The sequence below is a fragment of the Monodon monoceros genome, unplaced genomic scaffold (genome assembly GCF_005190385.1).
Source record: "Monodon monoceros isolate NGI ecotype Baffin Bay Population unplaced genomic scaffold, NGI_Narwhal_1 Super_Scaffold_9, whole genome shotgun sequence".
Classification (NCBI taxonomy): Eukaryota; Metazoa; Chordata; class Mammalia; order Artiodactyla; family Monodontidae; genus Monodon; species Monodon monoceros.
In genome coordinates, this window is record NW_021703786.1 from 32,291,861 (window position 1) to 32,308,928 (window position 17,068).

Below are 17,068 nucleotides of genomic sequence, written 5' to 3' on the forward strand. Positions count from 1 at the left end.
AAGCCCATGTTGTTCAAGGGTCAACTGTATACCGACAGGCTGGCTTTTCCCCTGAAATCTCCAAGACAAGTGACACCCTTTCCACAGTAGTAGCAAAGGCTGACCGTGTCGGTGTGACGGAGTTACCGTGTTTCCAAGAGCTTTGCTTCTTGCCGGGGAGCACCTCCAGTTCCGGAGAGGAGGGATCTGCTTGTGCTGTTTTCAGAGTGAAGACAAACCCCATCCAATCACTTGCCCTTGGTGTGAAAACGTGAGCCCACCACAAAGCACACTCGTCTCGGGGCTCTGTCTGTCCAAATCTGTCACGACTCTGTGATCTATCACGGGCAGCACGTTTGATGGGCTCCCCATAGGGTCAGCCCAGGCCAGTGGCTAGAAAAATCCCGTTCATCGAAAATCACCTGCAGTTTTTCTCTGTGCCCAGCTGCTGATTTTTCTTCCGCCCTAATTATCTTCCACGAGTAATTGGAAAAAAAATAATTGGTGGGTTTCCGTGAGCATCATACCCAATTGCAAATGAAAGGTTTGGATCTCTCTTCCCCGTCTTTCCTCATTTTAACATGACACTGACCAGAGTGAAAATAATTTATCTTTGTGGGTCTAACTGCCTGCCCTTCAGAGGAGTCAGGGAAATGGGCCTGATTATAAAGTCACCGATAATTCTTGCCTTGTGAATTACTGTTCAAAGACCCAGTGTGATAGATGATCACGAAGCAATGGCTTAAGAGAGGAGGGAAGAGGGAAGCCAGCGAGAGGGCCACACAATTACATTGGAAAGACGTGAATGATTATCTCGAAGTCTTTCTCAGCATTTCCCCTCAAAAGCACACCCCTTAACACACCCCACCTTTTCTCAGTATAACTTGAGACTTAACACGTCTTTCTCAGACACGTACAATGATCTTTCGAGCGTGTGGTGCTGCCCTTGTTGATTGAGGTGTTGATGCTTTTGAATCTTTTGGTAAGATGGTGCTTAGTTAAGTTTTATCTAAACCAGGTGGGACACTAAGTCACATGATGCACTTTCTCTTGGTCACCTCCTCACCAAGGGCCTGCTCGTGCTGGGTGCCTGGCTGGGGCCTGGGGGCTCATGTCATGGCTGTAGGCACAGGGAAATTGCCAAGGTCCCATAGGATGTAAGTTTCGGTGATTGCGGCCCCACTAGCACTGTGTTCTAACAAGCACTGTCCAACGTTTAGAACTTAATGCCATGCTCCCTTGGCTCTTCCCTACTTGACTCTGGTTTTGGGGTCAGGGGACATCAGCCCCTGGTAGGAAGCCTTTGGCTTCTGCCAGCTTCTCTCTGTAAGTGGTCCACAGTCACCCTTGGTTTGTTTATTCTTTATTCAACCATCACAATCCAGCCTTTACTTCCACCCAGTGAGCTGTAGGTTTCTGGACATGGCAGAGCATAATGATGTCACAAGAAAAATTCCAGGTTTAACTATGAAGAAGGAGGTGCCTAACACAGTAGCATTGAAAGTGCTCTAGGGGAAAAGGAAGGAAATGGGCTAGGAAGGAAACCCTGACTTCAGGACAAATGATCATGAATAAATGAGCGCATACACACAGCGTAATGAATACGAACCACACAAATGTAGGAGGACAGACACATGCGTGGTGTGTGTGCGTGCACGCGCATGCATGCATTGGTGGGAGGGGTGTGTGTGTGTGTGTGTGTGGAAAGGAAGGATGGGTAGATTGTAGAGCATTTGGCCGGCGTATGCTGGATGACCTCAGGGGGTTCCAGGGTCCCTTCTGCCCTCCTAGGGAGTCCTCAAGAGGGTGGCCGCTGTGTTCAGAAAGGTCCCTGTCACCCAGGATGTTATGAAAAGTGCATCTTTCTCTTCAGGCGGCTCTCGGGGACATGAAAAATGCTCCACTCTGCCTGGGTGTAATTGAGCTTTGGGCTGAAGTTTTCACCCTGCAGCTTTGCTGGCAAATTCAGTAATGATGAATTAAGTGGAATATACGCAGCGTTAATGTGAACAGGATTTAAAATAATGTCTGCAGTTCACTTAATTACATTCCTTGTGGCCCCCCCCCGACCCTTCAAAATGTTATTCCAGCATCCAGCCTAATTGCACCACAGCTTTCCCTCCTCACAGCAGCCCCCACCTTCCTCCTCTCCTCTCTCCACGGCGATCTGCTCTGTCTTTCTCTCCTACCGTGTTTGAGATACATGCACCCTCCTGGGTGTTGTGGCTGTGCGGTTTCTTCCCTCCCCCCAGTTTATTCAACCTGCAGCCACTGTAACATCCCTTAGTTTCATTCGGGGTATAAAAGGATTCGGCCATGTTTTCAGGGGAAAGAATCAGCTATGAATGGGTGCCGAGACCTACCGTCTCTGTCCAGCTTGCTCTGTCCACTGTTGGGTGGGAGAACATGGCTGTGCCCTTTCTCCTCGGGGAGGGGGAGGGGCAGGGCTGGGGCCCTAGCTCAGCGTGGCCAATACAGACAGCACCCGCAGTGGCCACCACGTTCCCCCCCACCCCCCGCCCCATCAGGAGCACTTCTGCTCATTTGTCGACGGCTCTCTCTCTTTCCTCTCAGGGTTGCCCCTGGTGGTGTCTCTGGGGGCAAGGTTTTGAAGGTGAAAGCAGGAGACAGACACCTCCATTTTTTTTTTTTTTTCTGGGCTGATAACTTCTGGCTCCTGTATCAGCTCCAACGGGAAAGATGTACAGGACCTGGAACTACCAAGCAGCGGGGTCTTCCCCTTTCTCCTGGCGTGAGGGTTGCTTAGCATCCCGAACAGCCTTGGAGATAGATGTCCCGGCACTTCCTCCTACTGAGCGTCCGGTCTTGCTGAGGAGGAAGCTCCCCCCCCCCACCCGCCCCCGTTTAGGTGTAGAACTGGGTCTGGGGTGCGGGGAGAGTGAGCGTAGATGTCGCCGCATCCGTCAGGGGAGTTGGAGTGGACTCGGGAGTTTTCTCTTTTCTTCGGAGAGAAAACCATCCATGCTCATCTCTCCCGCAGGCTTGCTTTCCCTGGGCAAGCATTTAAGTGGTTATTTCCCACCTACTAGTCTCTTGTTCCACCGTTAGCCATCAAGACTTTCTTGCAACTGTGGTTTTTGTCTTTATCAAAAAAAAAAAAGAGCTTGCAGTTGAAAGGGAGGGAAACCCAGACTAGCCAGAGGAAGAAAGGAGAATGCATTTTCAGGACATTGAATCCAAGGGCGATGAGATCAGTGGGGCCTCGTGGGCACTGCAATTAGGAAATGCAAAGGTGAGGGCCCGTGTTTATTCATTCTGCTCTGCCTCTCCACCAAGGCCTCTCACTGCAGCTTTCCTCCTGTTTTCTTTACTCTGCAAACACGCTTTGCCAGCTGTGCCACAGCGAGTTAAGGGCTACCCCACAGCTCCCAGGGTGCCGTGTTCTCAGTTCGAGAGAACGGTCGAGTCTGAGAATCTGGCAGAGTTGGTGAGTGGGACCTGCCTGGTCCAGGTGACCCACTCCTGGGGAGCATGGTGGAGCACGCCTGTGTCCCAGGCTCTCCCGCCTGGGGGAAGGCACCCTCAGAGGATGTGGCTGGGGTGTGGGTGGAGGTCTGGGCCCCCCTCCCCTGCCGGAAGATCTGTAAGTCTCGGATTTAGGTCTCAGCTTCCAGCTCCCCTTCTCTCCAGGACTCTGTCCTCTGGATGGGATCACCTGCCTGTTCCTGGGCCCCGGCATCCGGCACTCTCACAGGCCTCCCCGCTGCAGATCGCCCAGTGGTAGGCATCATCTCTGCAGCCAGGAAAGGGGGGTGGCCGGGGATTTGGGGAGATAGTTAGAGGAAGGATATCATAGGCTCATTAGCAGGCAAACCTTTTCCAACTGAAAGATCAGGGAGACCGGAAAATGATGCTTCGGACCAATCAACAGCGACGCTGTCTTTGGAGCCACTTAACAATCAACCACAGATCTGCAGGAGAGTGTGGCCCGAGGAGGAGGGGAGGGAGGGGCCTCTCTGCATCCAGAGAGCCTCCGGGACTGTGTAGGGCCAGTCTCTCGGCTTCTTCTTTCGCTTGGGCATTGAACCGAGATTGAAGATGGATGAGTGGTGATTTGGGGTCTGCCCATGGTGCTTCGCAAGCGCACTGATTGCTTCAGGGCACACCGTTTTCAGAGGTAAAGCCAGGAATAATTTCCTGCCTTAGTGCCATCTGACCCCCCAGCAGTTATCCTGAGACCCTTGCAGGTGGATGAAGAGAGTCTGGACAGGAATATCTACCCACCTGTACTGTGAGAGCAGTGACAAGGTGCAGGCCATTCAGAGATATTCCAGGGCTCTGCCTGTTAGGGAGAAGCGAATGGCGTTTCCAAAGCCTCTGCGTGGATTGACATTACAGGCAGAGAGAGTGCGGTCAGGCTTTCTCGGCGCGCTCTGCTGACCCCCCGCATTAGAATCACCGCAAACACTGATTGCAGATGTGATTCCTTCCTTCCTTTAAACCTACTTAAATGAACAAGGTAGGTTTTTTTAAGTGCAAATGTGTAGGAAAATCTACAGGTTATATTAAACAAAAAGAGCAAACTACAAAACTGGATACACCCTTATTTCTTCTGGGTAGGGAAAAGACTGTTGAAAAGGACATAAATCCTGGTATTGATCTAATATTTTTTTTCTGAAAGCCTGCATTAAGATCTGTGATCACTGGTTACCTAGGGAAGAGAGACTCCGAGTTTTCATTTCAGCCCTTTCTGTTCTATTTGCATTTCTAACCATGTATCTCTATGACTTTTATGCTTTGGAATGTCAGCACGGATTATCTGGGCAGTGGGATTACATACCATTTTCTTTTCTTCTTTATGCTCTTTTCATATGAAGAAAATCAATTTTAAAAAATGCAGTTTAGAAATAGGAATCTGCCACTGGCTTCCAGTACCAGATTCTCAGGGGAAGGAGCCCAGGGTTCCATATTTAACAGGCACACCAGTATTTGAGAATGTAGGGGATCCGAGCATGCCACCCCAAAATATGCCACTTGGGCGTATTGATTATTTGGAGCTAAAAACACTTCAGAAATGGCAGATGCGGGACGCGCTCTCTGACCTCCCTCTTTCTACCTAAAAACAGGACATAAAATTGCCCGTGACAAGGAGACCCTCCCTGCATTAGGAAGGGCAGGAGTCTTCACCTCCAGAGACTCTTATCAGCCCAGAGAAGGCACCAAGGAATCTGTAACAGGCCTTCCTAAAACAACGCTTTTCTTCCATTAGTTCCCCTGTACATTGACCTTCTCAGTTTGTCATTCCTAAAAGCCTAAATCTCTTCTCCTTTGTCTTGTCCCTTCTCTACAAATTTGTTGTTCTTTGTTAAGGTGCTGCATAGGCTCCAAGTTCTAACCACCCCTTTGAGTTACTCATCACTGAGTTTCCCCCATGTGTGTGCACGCTGCACACGTGAATACTCTGCTTTTCTCTTGTTAATCTGTCTTTGTCAGTTTAATGTACAGGGCCCCCGGCTCAGAGCCTAAGTGGGCAGAGGAAATGATTTTTTCCCTTCCCTATAAGAACCTGCCACTTAATTCCACTTACTTCTAAACGTACTTCTTGACAAGTGCCCAGTCAGTAAGCACTGTCTGCTGCTTACTTGTTACTTCCACTACTACCACTCAGGGGTGGCAGCGGTGGGGCACTTACTTGGGGGTGCCCCCCGGACATGCATGTTTCTGAGCCTTATCCCCAGGGAAATCACTGACTTTCTCCTCTGGGACCTGCAAGAGCAAACTCTCTCTTTTAAAGAGCTCATGTGGTCAGGCCAGGCCCACCTGGCACGTCTCCCTATCTTAAGGTCAATTGTGACTAATCACAGGAGTGAAATCCATTGTATTAACAGTCCCAGGGGTTATACGAGGTGTGTACACAGGGGGGAGCGGGTATCTTGGGTGCTGTCTTTAGAATTCTGCGTACCATGTGGATGCTAAAGAGAAGATTTCTGTTTTTACCATTAATGTGATATTTACTATGGATTTTTGATAGATACTTTTTGAAAGATACTAAAGATAGCTCCCTTATATGCGTAGTATTTTGCATCTATTTTCTTAAATGAGTATGGCTTAAAATTTTTTATCTCTTATGTTGTATTTCTCTGGTTTGAATATTAAGGTGATACCAGTCTCATCCAGAGTTGGGGTGTTTTGCTTCTTCTTCCTCCCCCCCCCCACCCCAGTTACTTCTCCGGAATAGCAAACTTGAGATCGAGATTATTTAATCCTTGACAATTTGTGAATATAAGTGATAAAAATAAAGCTTTTCCTATACTCTTAAGTTCTGTCTGGGGCATGTGAATTAAAGTGACAAGGGACAGATTAACAGGAGAAAAGCATACAAATTTTATTTTTAATTTTATGTGCACGAGGGCTCCACAGAAAAGAAATGAAAACTCAAAAAATGGTTCGCCTTGAGAGCTTATATTACCATTTTAACAAAAGGCAATAAATCATAGAGAAGTGACTAGACGAAGAAAACAGATTTGGGCTTCTAGGGGCCATAAATTGTGGGAAGACAAATACCTGGGGGAAACTAATGGTAGATAAGGGCTATTTAGCAAGGTGTGTTATCCAGGTTCAAGCCATCTCTGGTGTTTGCCTTTTCCTGGTACAGGGAAGGGAGACACCTTCACAAATGAAAATTTATATAACCTTTACAAAGGGAAAGTTATGTCCCACTTTTGGACGGAAAGGGAGAGGACAGAGAGTTCCTTCTGTGTCTTCTGTTCTGAAAGGGAGAGGACAGAGAGTTCCTTCTGTGTCTTCTGTTTCTCAATTGCCTTAAGCTCAAAATACTCCATATGCCATAGTGGTATATTTGAGGGAGGCATATTCTGATCTCCTTCAATACTTTTACCAGTGATACCGTCTTGCATCTAATGTGTTTGTGTATACATGTGTGCATGCATGGGTGCCTCGTCCAAAATACCAGAGGCTGTTTACCCTGGAGGCATGCTGTGGGTGTTGGCATGGCCTTGTTCAAGATGGATGCTGCTTCTCAACATTTTCTTTTGTCCTTTTTATTTACCATGCATTTTCTTCCCTTTTTTTTTGTACTTTTTGGGGGTTGATTGATTTTTATTTATCTCCCTCTTTTTTTTCTTAGTCTTTATTAGTTTGGAACTTTTTTTTTTTTTTTTGGCCACGCCGAGGCATGTGAGATTTTAGTTCCTGGACCAGGGAGCAAACCCAAGGCCACCTGCAGTGTAAGTGCAGAGTCCTAACCATTGGACTGCTAGGGAACTCCCAGTTTGGAAGTTTTTTTTTTTTTTTTTTTTTTTTTTTGTGGTACGCGGGCCTCTGTCGCGGCCTCTCCCGCTGCGGAGCACAGGCTCCGGACGTGCAGGCCCAGCGGCCATGGCCCACGGGCCCAGCTGCTCTGTGGCACGCGGGATCTCCCCGGACCAGGGCACGAACCCGCGCCCCCTTCACCGGCAGGCGGGCTCCCAACCACTGTGCCACCAGGGAAGCACCTCCAGTTTGGAAGTTTTTAATTCAATTTCTTTCTTTTGTGGCTACCTTTACTTTTTTAACACGCATACTTGACTCAGTGACATTCAGAATTAATCAGTATCTCTACTCTTCTCCCTAACAATTGAAGGACCGTAGAATGCTTTAACTTGGTTTACCCCCTCATTGTCCATGTTATTTTTCTAATATTTTAGTTGTATCCTTTGTTTTAATACCTTCAAATTAGTCACTCGTATTGCTATTTCTTAAGTAGACTTTATTTTTTAGAGAAGTTTTAGGCTCACGGAAAAATTGAACTAAAGGTGCAGAGATTCCCCATACACCCGCTGCCCCCACTCATTCATAGCCTCCCCCATTATCGCCATTACCATGAGGGTCGTGCATTTGTTACAACTGATGAACCTACGTTGACACATCCTTATCACCCGAAGCCCATAGTTTGCATTAAGGTCCATTCTTAGCGTTGTACGATCTATACATTTAGACAAATGTATAATGACATGTATCTACCATTATAGTATCATACAGAGTATTTTCACTGCCCTAAAAAATCCTCTGTGCTCCACCTTGTCATCTGTTCCTCCCTCCTACCTGCTGGAGAACGCTGACCGCTTTACTGTCTCCATAGTTTTGCCTTTTCCAGGATGTCATATGGTTGGAATCATACAGTCTGTAGCCTTTTCAGACGGGCTTCTGTCACTTAGTCATATGCATTTAAGGTTCCTCCATGTCTTCATGGCTTGATAGCTCATTTCTTTTTAGTGCTGAAGAATATTCCATTGTCTGGATGGACCACAGTTTATCCATTCACCTACTAAAGGATATCTTGGTTGCTTCCAGTTTTTGACAATTATGAATAAAGCCGCTATAAACGTCTGTGTGCAAGTTTTTTAACTCCGTTGAGTAAATACCAGGGAGAAGGATTTCTGGATCATATGGTAAAAGTATGTTTAGCTTAGTAAGAAACCACCAAACTGCCTTCCAAAGTGGCTGTACCGTTTCGCTTCCCCACCAGCAGTGAAGGAGCGTTCCTGTTGCTCCACGTCTTCGACGGCATTTGGTGTTGTCAGTGTTCTGGATTTTGGCTGTTCTAATAGGTTTGTAACAGTATCCCATTTTTGTTTTATTTATTTTTATTTTTTTGGCTGTGTTGGGTCTTTAGCTGTGGCATGCGGGGTCTTCGTTGAGGCATGCGGGATCTTTTGTTGCAGCATGGGCTCTTTGTTGCGGCGCGCAGGCTTTTCTCTAGTTGTGGTGCCCGGGCTCCAGGGCGCGTGGACTTTGTAGTTTGTGGTACGCAGGCTCTCTAGTTGAGACGCATGAGCTCAGTAGTTGTGGCTTAAGGGCTTAGTTGCCCCGCGGCGCGTGGGATCTTAGTTCCGCGACGGGGGATTGAACCCGCATTGGAAGGAGGATTCTTTACCACTGGACCACCAGGGAAGTCCCCCATTTTTGTTTTAATTTGCGTTTTCCTGATGACATATCACGTGGAACATCTTGTCATATGCTTCTTTTCCATTTGTATATTTTCTTTTGCGAGGAGTCTTTTAAGGTCTCTGGCCCTTGTTTTAACTGAGTTGTTTATTTTCTATGTGTTGAGTTTTAATAGTTCCTGGTATATTCTGGATAACAGTTCCTTATGCAAAGATTTTTCTCCTAGTCTGTGGTTTGTCTTCTCATTCTTGATACTGTGTTTGGCAAAGCAGAAGTCTTTTATTTTAATGAAATTCAGCTTACCAATTAGCATTATTGTTTTTTTTAATAATCAATGGTTGCTTCTATTTTCCAACATTTTGCTAATTTCTTCACTATTGCTTCTTGCATTGCACTCCTTCCTGGATTCTCTTTTATTTTTCCTTTAATATTTCTTCACTTAGGATCCATGAAGGGAAAAATCTTAGTCTCATCTAAAAATATCTTTATTTTGGTCTGACCTTTGAAAGAAAAACTGAGTTGCTTAAATTTCTAGGTTGACAGAAATGTTTATTTCCTTTAGCATTTTGACAATATTATTCCATTTAGACTGCTTCCATCAAACTAAAGAACTGTGTTATAGGTTGTATATTCTCTGCAGGCATCATAAAAATCCATACGACAGCAGTCTTATTTCAGTTTTCTGGTTGCTTATACGTTTTTCACTTGTTTTGGTGTTTTTTATTTTCAGTATGACGTAGCTTTGTGTGTGTGTGTGCGCGCGCGCACGTGTGTGTTTGTTTTGCTTAAGACTTGGACTGCTCTTTTAGTCTGAATGCTCGTTTTATTATTATATTATTCCGGGAAAGTTTTTTAGTAATTATCTCTTCAAGTTTGCCTCTCCCTCATATTCTTTATTTTCTTCTCCTGCAACAGTTATTATAACTTAGATGTATATCCTGTGTTCTTATTTATCTCCCATGTGTCTTAAGCATTTCTTAACGTTGTCCATCCCTTTACTTTTCTGTGCTTTAGATCTATTCTCTAGTCCATTGATAAGTCCCTGAGTTGATCCTAGTTTACAATTTAACTTGTCTGTCGAGTTTTTAAGTGAAATGACTATAGTTTTTTATTTTTTAATTGTCCTAGTGGGTTCTTGTTAAGATGTCTGCTTTTTCTTTGTTACATGTGCTTCTTTTCTTATGGTTTTAATTTCTTCTCTTATATCTTTAATCAGGTTAGGCATATATTATATATTATATTTATATAATTGAGGTACAGTTGTTATATAATATTATATAAGTTACAGGTGTACAACAATGATTCACAGTTTTTAAAGGTTATACTCCATTTACAGTTATTATAAAATATTGGCTGTGTTCCCTGAGTTGTACAATATATCCTTGTAGCTTATCTGTTTTATACATAATGGTTTGTACCTCTTAATCCCCTATTCCTATCTTGCCCCTCCCTCCTTCCCTCTCCCCACTGGCAAACACTCGTTTGTTCTCTGTATCCATGTGTCTGTTTCTTTTTTGTTATTTTCACTAGTTTGTTTTACTTTTTAGATTACACATATAAGGGATATCATACAGTATTTGTCTTTCTCAGTCTGGCTTATTTCAGTAAGCATAATACCCTCCAAGTCCATCCATGTCATTACAAATGGCAAAATTTCATTCTTTTTTATGGCTGGGTAGTATTCCATTGTATATATACCATATCTTCTTTATCCATTCATCTGTTGATGGACACTTAGGTTGCTTCCATATCTTGGCTATTATGAATAATGCTACTGTGAACATTGGGGTGCATGTATGTTTTAAATCATGTCTATTACATAAAGGCCATGTGTCTCCCTCTGTGTGTGTCCACTGACTCCAATTCGTAGTGTGTTGTTTTCTTCTAGGCTTTGTAACATTTTACCATCAATCCTTGTTTAGTGGGCTGCATTTTTCCTTAAGGATTCCTAGTGTCCCGCATCGTGGAAGACCCTTCAGAGTAGTTTTGCATTTGTTTATGTAAGACCTCTTTGCAATAACATTAGCCTAGAACCAATTTCTACAGTGATGTACAGATTGGGGTTTCCTAGCCCATATAGAAAGCAGAAACTCAGAAGTCCGACCTGTTCAAAGTATAAGCCCAAGGTTTTAATTTTACAAGTATTTCTTTTTTCCTCCAGAGACCAGGCAGAAACATGTAGTCATCTTTTTTGTCCCTCTGTGCAGCTGGATGGACTTTTTTCTCTAGCCCACTCTTCCACACAGGGACAGAATTTTATGACACTTGCATTTGTAGAATTTCACCTCCTACTTGATGTGGCCCAAGGCCCCCAGGTGGACAGTAACACCCAGGACCTATTCTTGGAAACCTTGTTAATCCCTAGGCAGCCTCTGGACTGGTTTTGTTGTATAGGCTCTGGTTTCTAGCCTCCTTATGCTTCCTGATTCCCTTTCTTTGTTGCAAGCTCAGATGTGTATTTGAAATCCTTTTGATTTGTTTATTTCATGCATCATTTCTAGGTGTTTGTGGAGGGAGATTTTGGTTTTATCTTCATCTTTAATCTTGCTGAAAACTGACATATCTTGGGCAGAGACTTAGATCTGCAAACAAATTCTGCTACGTCTCGTCTTCAGTTGTTCTCCAGGTCCTCTGTGTCCCAGGTTCTGCCAGGCAACAAGCCATCCTTCACCCTCACTTCCTGCAGCTTCACGAACTTGTATCTTTTTCATGACTTGTGATTTGACGTTTCCATACATCTGACAAGGAAATGAAAATATGAACAAATGTCCACGATCCTGAAGACCTGACTGACGTAAGAGGTGGGTTAGGACTTCTGTTAAACTGTTAGGCTGGGAGGGAACTTTTGCGTAGGGACTCATTTTATAAGCGTTGAGTTCTTCGTGAATGTTTGGGGTTCTGAGCGTGTTTGTTTTCCTGTCCCACCTCGCAGCTTGGAGAAGGCATGCCCTGAGGGTGAGGAACCTAGGAGGTGTTTCCCATGTGCATCCAGCCGTATTCAGAACATGTGTTAGGGAACTCACCTTGCAGCAGCAGGGGTCTCCTGTTAACCCTTTCACAGTCTGTGGCTCATTTCATGGGCAAGAGGCCATTTAAATGTCCAGCTTTAGCTGAGCTCAGCCCGCCCTGTGAAATACAGAGCTATGGGAAAACCCCAAATTGGTTGGTTTACATTTCTCACCAGGTGAATCTTGATCTATTTATATCAAGACTCCTCAGGGTGCTGGAAAAAAAGATAGAGATGCTTATGCCTGCCCCCGATTTGCCAAAGTCAACTCTCTAGGGACGGAGCCGAAGATCCTGCCTTTAAAATTCACCAGGTGATTCTCAGTCCTACTACCATGTGACAATATCCGTCCTGGGTTCCCGCAGTGAGGAGGTGATAGGGAAGCCAAGGCGTTCCAAAGAATCCTTGGGGCAAACAGAATTTCCTCTGAGATGGAGAGTTGACAGAGCGGGGTTCTCAGGCTGCCCTGTGCCTGAGTGTGCTGTGTGGGAGGGAGATTTGGCTCAGTGGTTTATCAAAAGCCTCATCTTCGGAGGTGATTTTGAGGGGTGGGTGGAGGGAGGAGATGGTTTAAAGCCACTTGGTGACAAGAAAAGACGGGGTGTGGGGAAAGAGGACAGGAGAAAATCTAACGGAGCACTAACTTCCTCGGGGTTTGAGTTAAAACGTTGCCTGGGTTTCAGTTAGCCGAGCACCTTCTTCCCCATCCCTGGTTAATTGTGGGTTGCCATGGCGGCAGGCACACTGCTATGTGTAGTCCACCCCGGCTACCTGCCTCTGGCACTGGCGGTCCTACAAGCTCTGCTGAGCCCAGACCTGACTTCTCCGCAGGCTGGGGGCTGCAGTGGAAAAATGGGGGACAGATTTTGGTGGGCAGGGGAGAACTTGCCAGGGGGGTTTAGGGTGGGTAAATGCTACACTCTGATAATTTCAAGGAAAGCGCCAGGTAGCTGTGTCTGGGTCGGATGTTCTGTTCTTGTTCATGTCCTTTGGACCAGAGTCAGGGACCGTTGAGCGAAGGCGTGGCACGTTATTCCCCAGACAGAGCACACCTCCGTGCCCCGTCCCCTCTGCACTCACTCCCCCAGCATCCCTCCATGGGTTTCCCCTGGGTCCCCTTGGAACAGGGTTTCTCAGTGTGGGTTCCTTGGGCTTTCTGCACTGATGCTTGCTCCCACGTTCCTCATTTGGTAAGTGGAGGTGATTACGGAATGGGTTATCCTAAGAGCGATTACAAGAGTGGGAACACATTGGGGGCATAAGGTGATGTGTTCCATTCGGTGCAAGGTGAGCAAAATGATGATGAGACCCACAGGTGAAGACACCCAGTGAACAGCTGGCAAGAGACCAGGGCTGGACATAGCAAGCTTGGGGGTCCATTGCTAATGGGTTTCCATCGTTTTCCTGGATCCTTCTCTGTCCCCTAAGTTATGTTTTCTAAAGTGTCTGTCATACCTGCAGACTCCTGAGCCCTGCCCAGGTCTACTATGAGTTCCAAGAATCTGCACTTAAAAATTTCTTCTAAGGTACAAGTGTTACGAAAGTTATTTAGGTGATATTTCTTTTTAAATTTTATTTTCTTATGGTAAGCCTACTTAATGTGAGATCTACCCTCTTAAACTTTTTTAGTGTACAACACATTATTGTTGACTGTTGGTACAGTGTGGTACAACAGATCTCAAGAACTGAAGCATCTCATTGTGCCTAACTAAAATTTTATGCCCTTTGATTCTGAGGACAAAGAATGTCACCTGCCATGTCTGTAAACAAAGGATGTTGAGGCCATCAAGCCATCAGCCACTGTAGCCACCCTGGACTGTGCACCCTGAGGGGATTTGGGATGGACAAAAACAGGAGACTGGCCCTAGATGGTTAAGGTGCACATCAAAGGCATGATTTCAATGAGCCAGACGCTTGCATCTTCCCATGCAGATGTCGGGTTTTTCTTTTGATGTTCTGACTTTTTTTTATTTTTGCAAAAATTCCTGTATATCCTGGCTCCCCCGCTTGCCTCTTCGGAGCCTCCCTCAGAGCCATCTGAGAGGCTGTCTCCTGGGCTGAAGTCCTCAGCAAGTCCACCAAATAAAACATAATTCTCAGCTTTTAGGTTGTGCATTTTTTTTTCAGTCGATAATTTGTTAACTCCCTATTTCAAAAATATGGAATGTGGGCTTCCCTGGTGGCGCAGTGGTTAAGAATCTGCCTGCCAAGGCAGGGGACACGGGTTCGATCCTGGTCCGGGAAGATCCCACGTGCCGCAGAGCAACTAAGCCCGTAGCCACAACTACTGAGCCTGCACTCTAGAGCCTGCGAGCCACAACTACTGAGCCCATGAGCCACAACGACTGAGCCCGTGAGCCACAACTACTGAAGCCTGTGAGCCACAACTACTGAGCCCGTGAGCCACAACTACTGAAGCCCGCACGCCTAGAGCCCGTGCTCCACAACAACAGAAGCCACCGCGATGAGAAGCCCGCGCGCCGCAACAAAGAGTAACCTCCGCTCGCCACAGCTAGAGAAAGCCCCGCGCACAGCAACAAAGACCCGACACAGCCAAAAATAAATAAAATAAATAAATAACTTTAAAAAAAAATAAAGGGAAAAAGAAAAATATGGAATGCGTCACCAGTGTGGGGTCATCCTTGCTCCGGGGCCATGCTCGTCTCCTCTGTGTCTTTCTAACTCTGGCACGTGTGTGCTGAGATGAACACAAGAACCTACACTTTGCTCAGGCTTCCTAAACGGTGACCTTCCGTTGTTTTTTGTTTATTCATTTGTTCCTTCATTCACTTTTGCATGCTCAAGTTTGAGAGCCACCGTGAGACTCTAAACCTGGCCTGGGCTCTGTTAGGGTCTTCTACCATCCAGCTGGTCACAGACAGCTCCTACCATACACATCTTGGCCTCCCCACCCTCTCTGTGTAAGAAGCGCCACAGTGTGGCTTGAGGATGACTGATGCTCTGTCTTGCAGCCCTGTGGTCCTTTTTTACATTAATGGTCAGTAATAATCTGAACGTCCCTTGGAGAGTCTGTCCTGCGGCCTTCATTTTCAGGAAGGCATCTCTGCTTTGAGCTGAAGCTGGAGGAATACAGAGCTCTCCCCAGCCATGTCTCTCCCCTTCTCTGGACCCCTGTTGGGTGGCATTTGTTTCCCACTAGAAACCAAGCCATTCTTCATGGGTTCCTTGTGGTCGCTGAGTGGGAACAGCATGAGAAAGTGTGTTCCCAGCCTGGCAAGGTTTCCGTTCTGTCCCCATTAAATCGTCTCGTTTCTCCAGGCAGGCAAAACGTGAGCGTGAGTGTGACCTCCTTTGTCCCCATGCTGTTGTCACTGGTCAGCCCCACTCCATTGGATTCCTAATTCCTCTTATTCCTGCCATCTCAGAACCAGTTTCTTTCTTTTCTCTGTTGGCTCCCAACAGCCTCAGAAAGCAGAAGGCTCAGCCTCCCCGCACATGGGAAGGGATCCACTGGAGCCCCCTCCGAGGCAGGGGGCCATCTACGCAGAGTGCCCACTGGATTTGTTACACAAAGACAGCCACCCTTTGAAGACCCCCAAATCTTAACCAAAAATGGTAGAGAAAGAGATGTGTTTCCCTTGCTGGGAGCTGCATTCTGTTGGCTTGATTAGTTTTTAGAAACCAATTTTCCTCCCGGCCATTTTCCTTATTAACTGTCTTTATGGTCAAATCCAGAGAGTAAAGAGTGGTGCTTATTCTCCCCAGCAATTAGCTGTCTGATGCTCTCATTAAGCCATTAAGTTTCAGTTTCCAAGGTGGAGTTCTAAAATTATATGTGTGTGTGTGTGTGTATAAAATCATTATACATATATGTATAATTAAAAAAAATTAAATCTGAAAATGGAAATATAATGGCTCAATGAAATAGCATCGGAATATTATTTATATATATTACACAGATCACGTATGTATTTATGTATGTAGATCTGCCTATCTACCCATCTGCCTATATCTGTCTATCTATGTATATCTGGATAAGCAACCAACCAACCAGCATGCTTCAGGGATTCCAGATGCTCCCATCTCCTTGGTTGTAACATTTTTTAGGAAGTGCAAACTGGTATTACTGTTAACCTCAGTAAACTACATTAGATCAGTAAATCTTTTTTTTTTTTTTAATGAAAGAAAAGGAAGGGAAAAAAAAGTTACTTTGTACTCCAAAGCAAAATTGACAGTGATCTTGAAGGGCACTAGCCCTCTCCTTTTATTGATGCAAAGTCCCTGTTATCTTTAGCAGCAGGTGATCCTTTCTGAAAGTTGAAAATGTCAATATGATTGTGGAATTTTGAACTGTTCACATTAACAGCCAAGGCACGTTTCTGCTGTGCGGGCGTGGAGCGTTGGGATTGGGTGGCACTTGAAAATTCTGCATTCAATCCGTGATCTAAGTTTTTCTCCTTCACTACGAACCTCCTGATTTGGGGGATTTATGTGAAGAATGGACTAGGTGTGCTAGACACGCCATTAGCCTTTCTTTTATATTTTTATAAATGTAACACAAGTTCATGGTGGGAACTGCTGAGATGGGGTTCGTGTTGTATTTGGTGTGTGCCCACCAGGGGGCCCCCGCCCCCATGCCCCCTCACCTGTCCTTCAGGGCGGGCAGTATTATCATCCGCATGGCAAGCGTGGAAACTGAGATCCAAGGGTACCCAGTGACATCCCTAAAGATGCATAACCAGGAAGTGGGCAGGACTGGGATGGGAACTTGGGTGTCCGGGGAACCGGCTCCTGGAAAGGGAGTGAACCCAGCATCTCATCTGGTCCCCCAGAACAGCTCTTCCCTCACCCTTCATACCCCGTGACATAGAGAGTCCTCTGTGTCATTACCTTGGAGAAGAAGGAAAGGAGAGAAGCCTGGAGAGGTGAGAAAAGGGGAACGTGCCAGGGAGCCTGCTGTGGGCTTTTCCCCTTGTCTTGTTTCCCTGGTGTGTGTCTCCCGGAGGACCCTGCGCCTTCAGCCAGCCTGCCGGCGACTCAGGCTGGGCCCGCCCACCGTTCTTTGCTTTGATTGACAAAGAGGAGAAACTGCTAGACCACCTCAAAGCAAATAAATTGATCATAATCTGGCTGTGGGCACACGTGTGCTCTCTCTCTCTCTCTCTCTCTCTCTCTCTCTCTCTCTCTCTCTCTCCCTCCCTCCCCCCCTCCCTC

The 17,068-nt window shown here is 46.0% G+C and overlaps 1 protein-coding gene and 1 non-coding gene across 5 annotated transcripts in view; one reads left to right on the forward strand and one right to left on the reverse strand.

The window, feature by feature from the left end:
• The window catches only part of SLC39A11 (solute carrier family 39 member 11), a 431,705-nt gene that overhangs the window by 254,003 nt on the left and 160,634 nt on the right, over nt 1-17,068 (forward strand). The window lies entirely within an intron of this gene.
• On the reverse strand, nt 14,500-14,604 carry LOC114889874. The gene has a single exon (XR_003792168.1). It is a non-coding gene; the product is annotated as a U6 spliceosomal RNA (small nuclear RNA).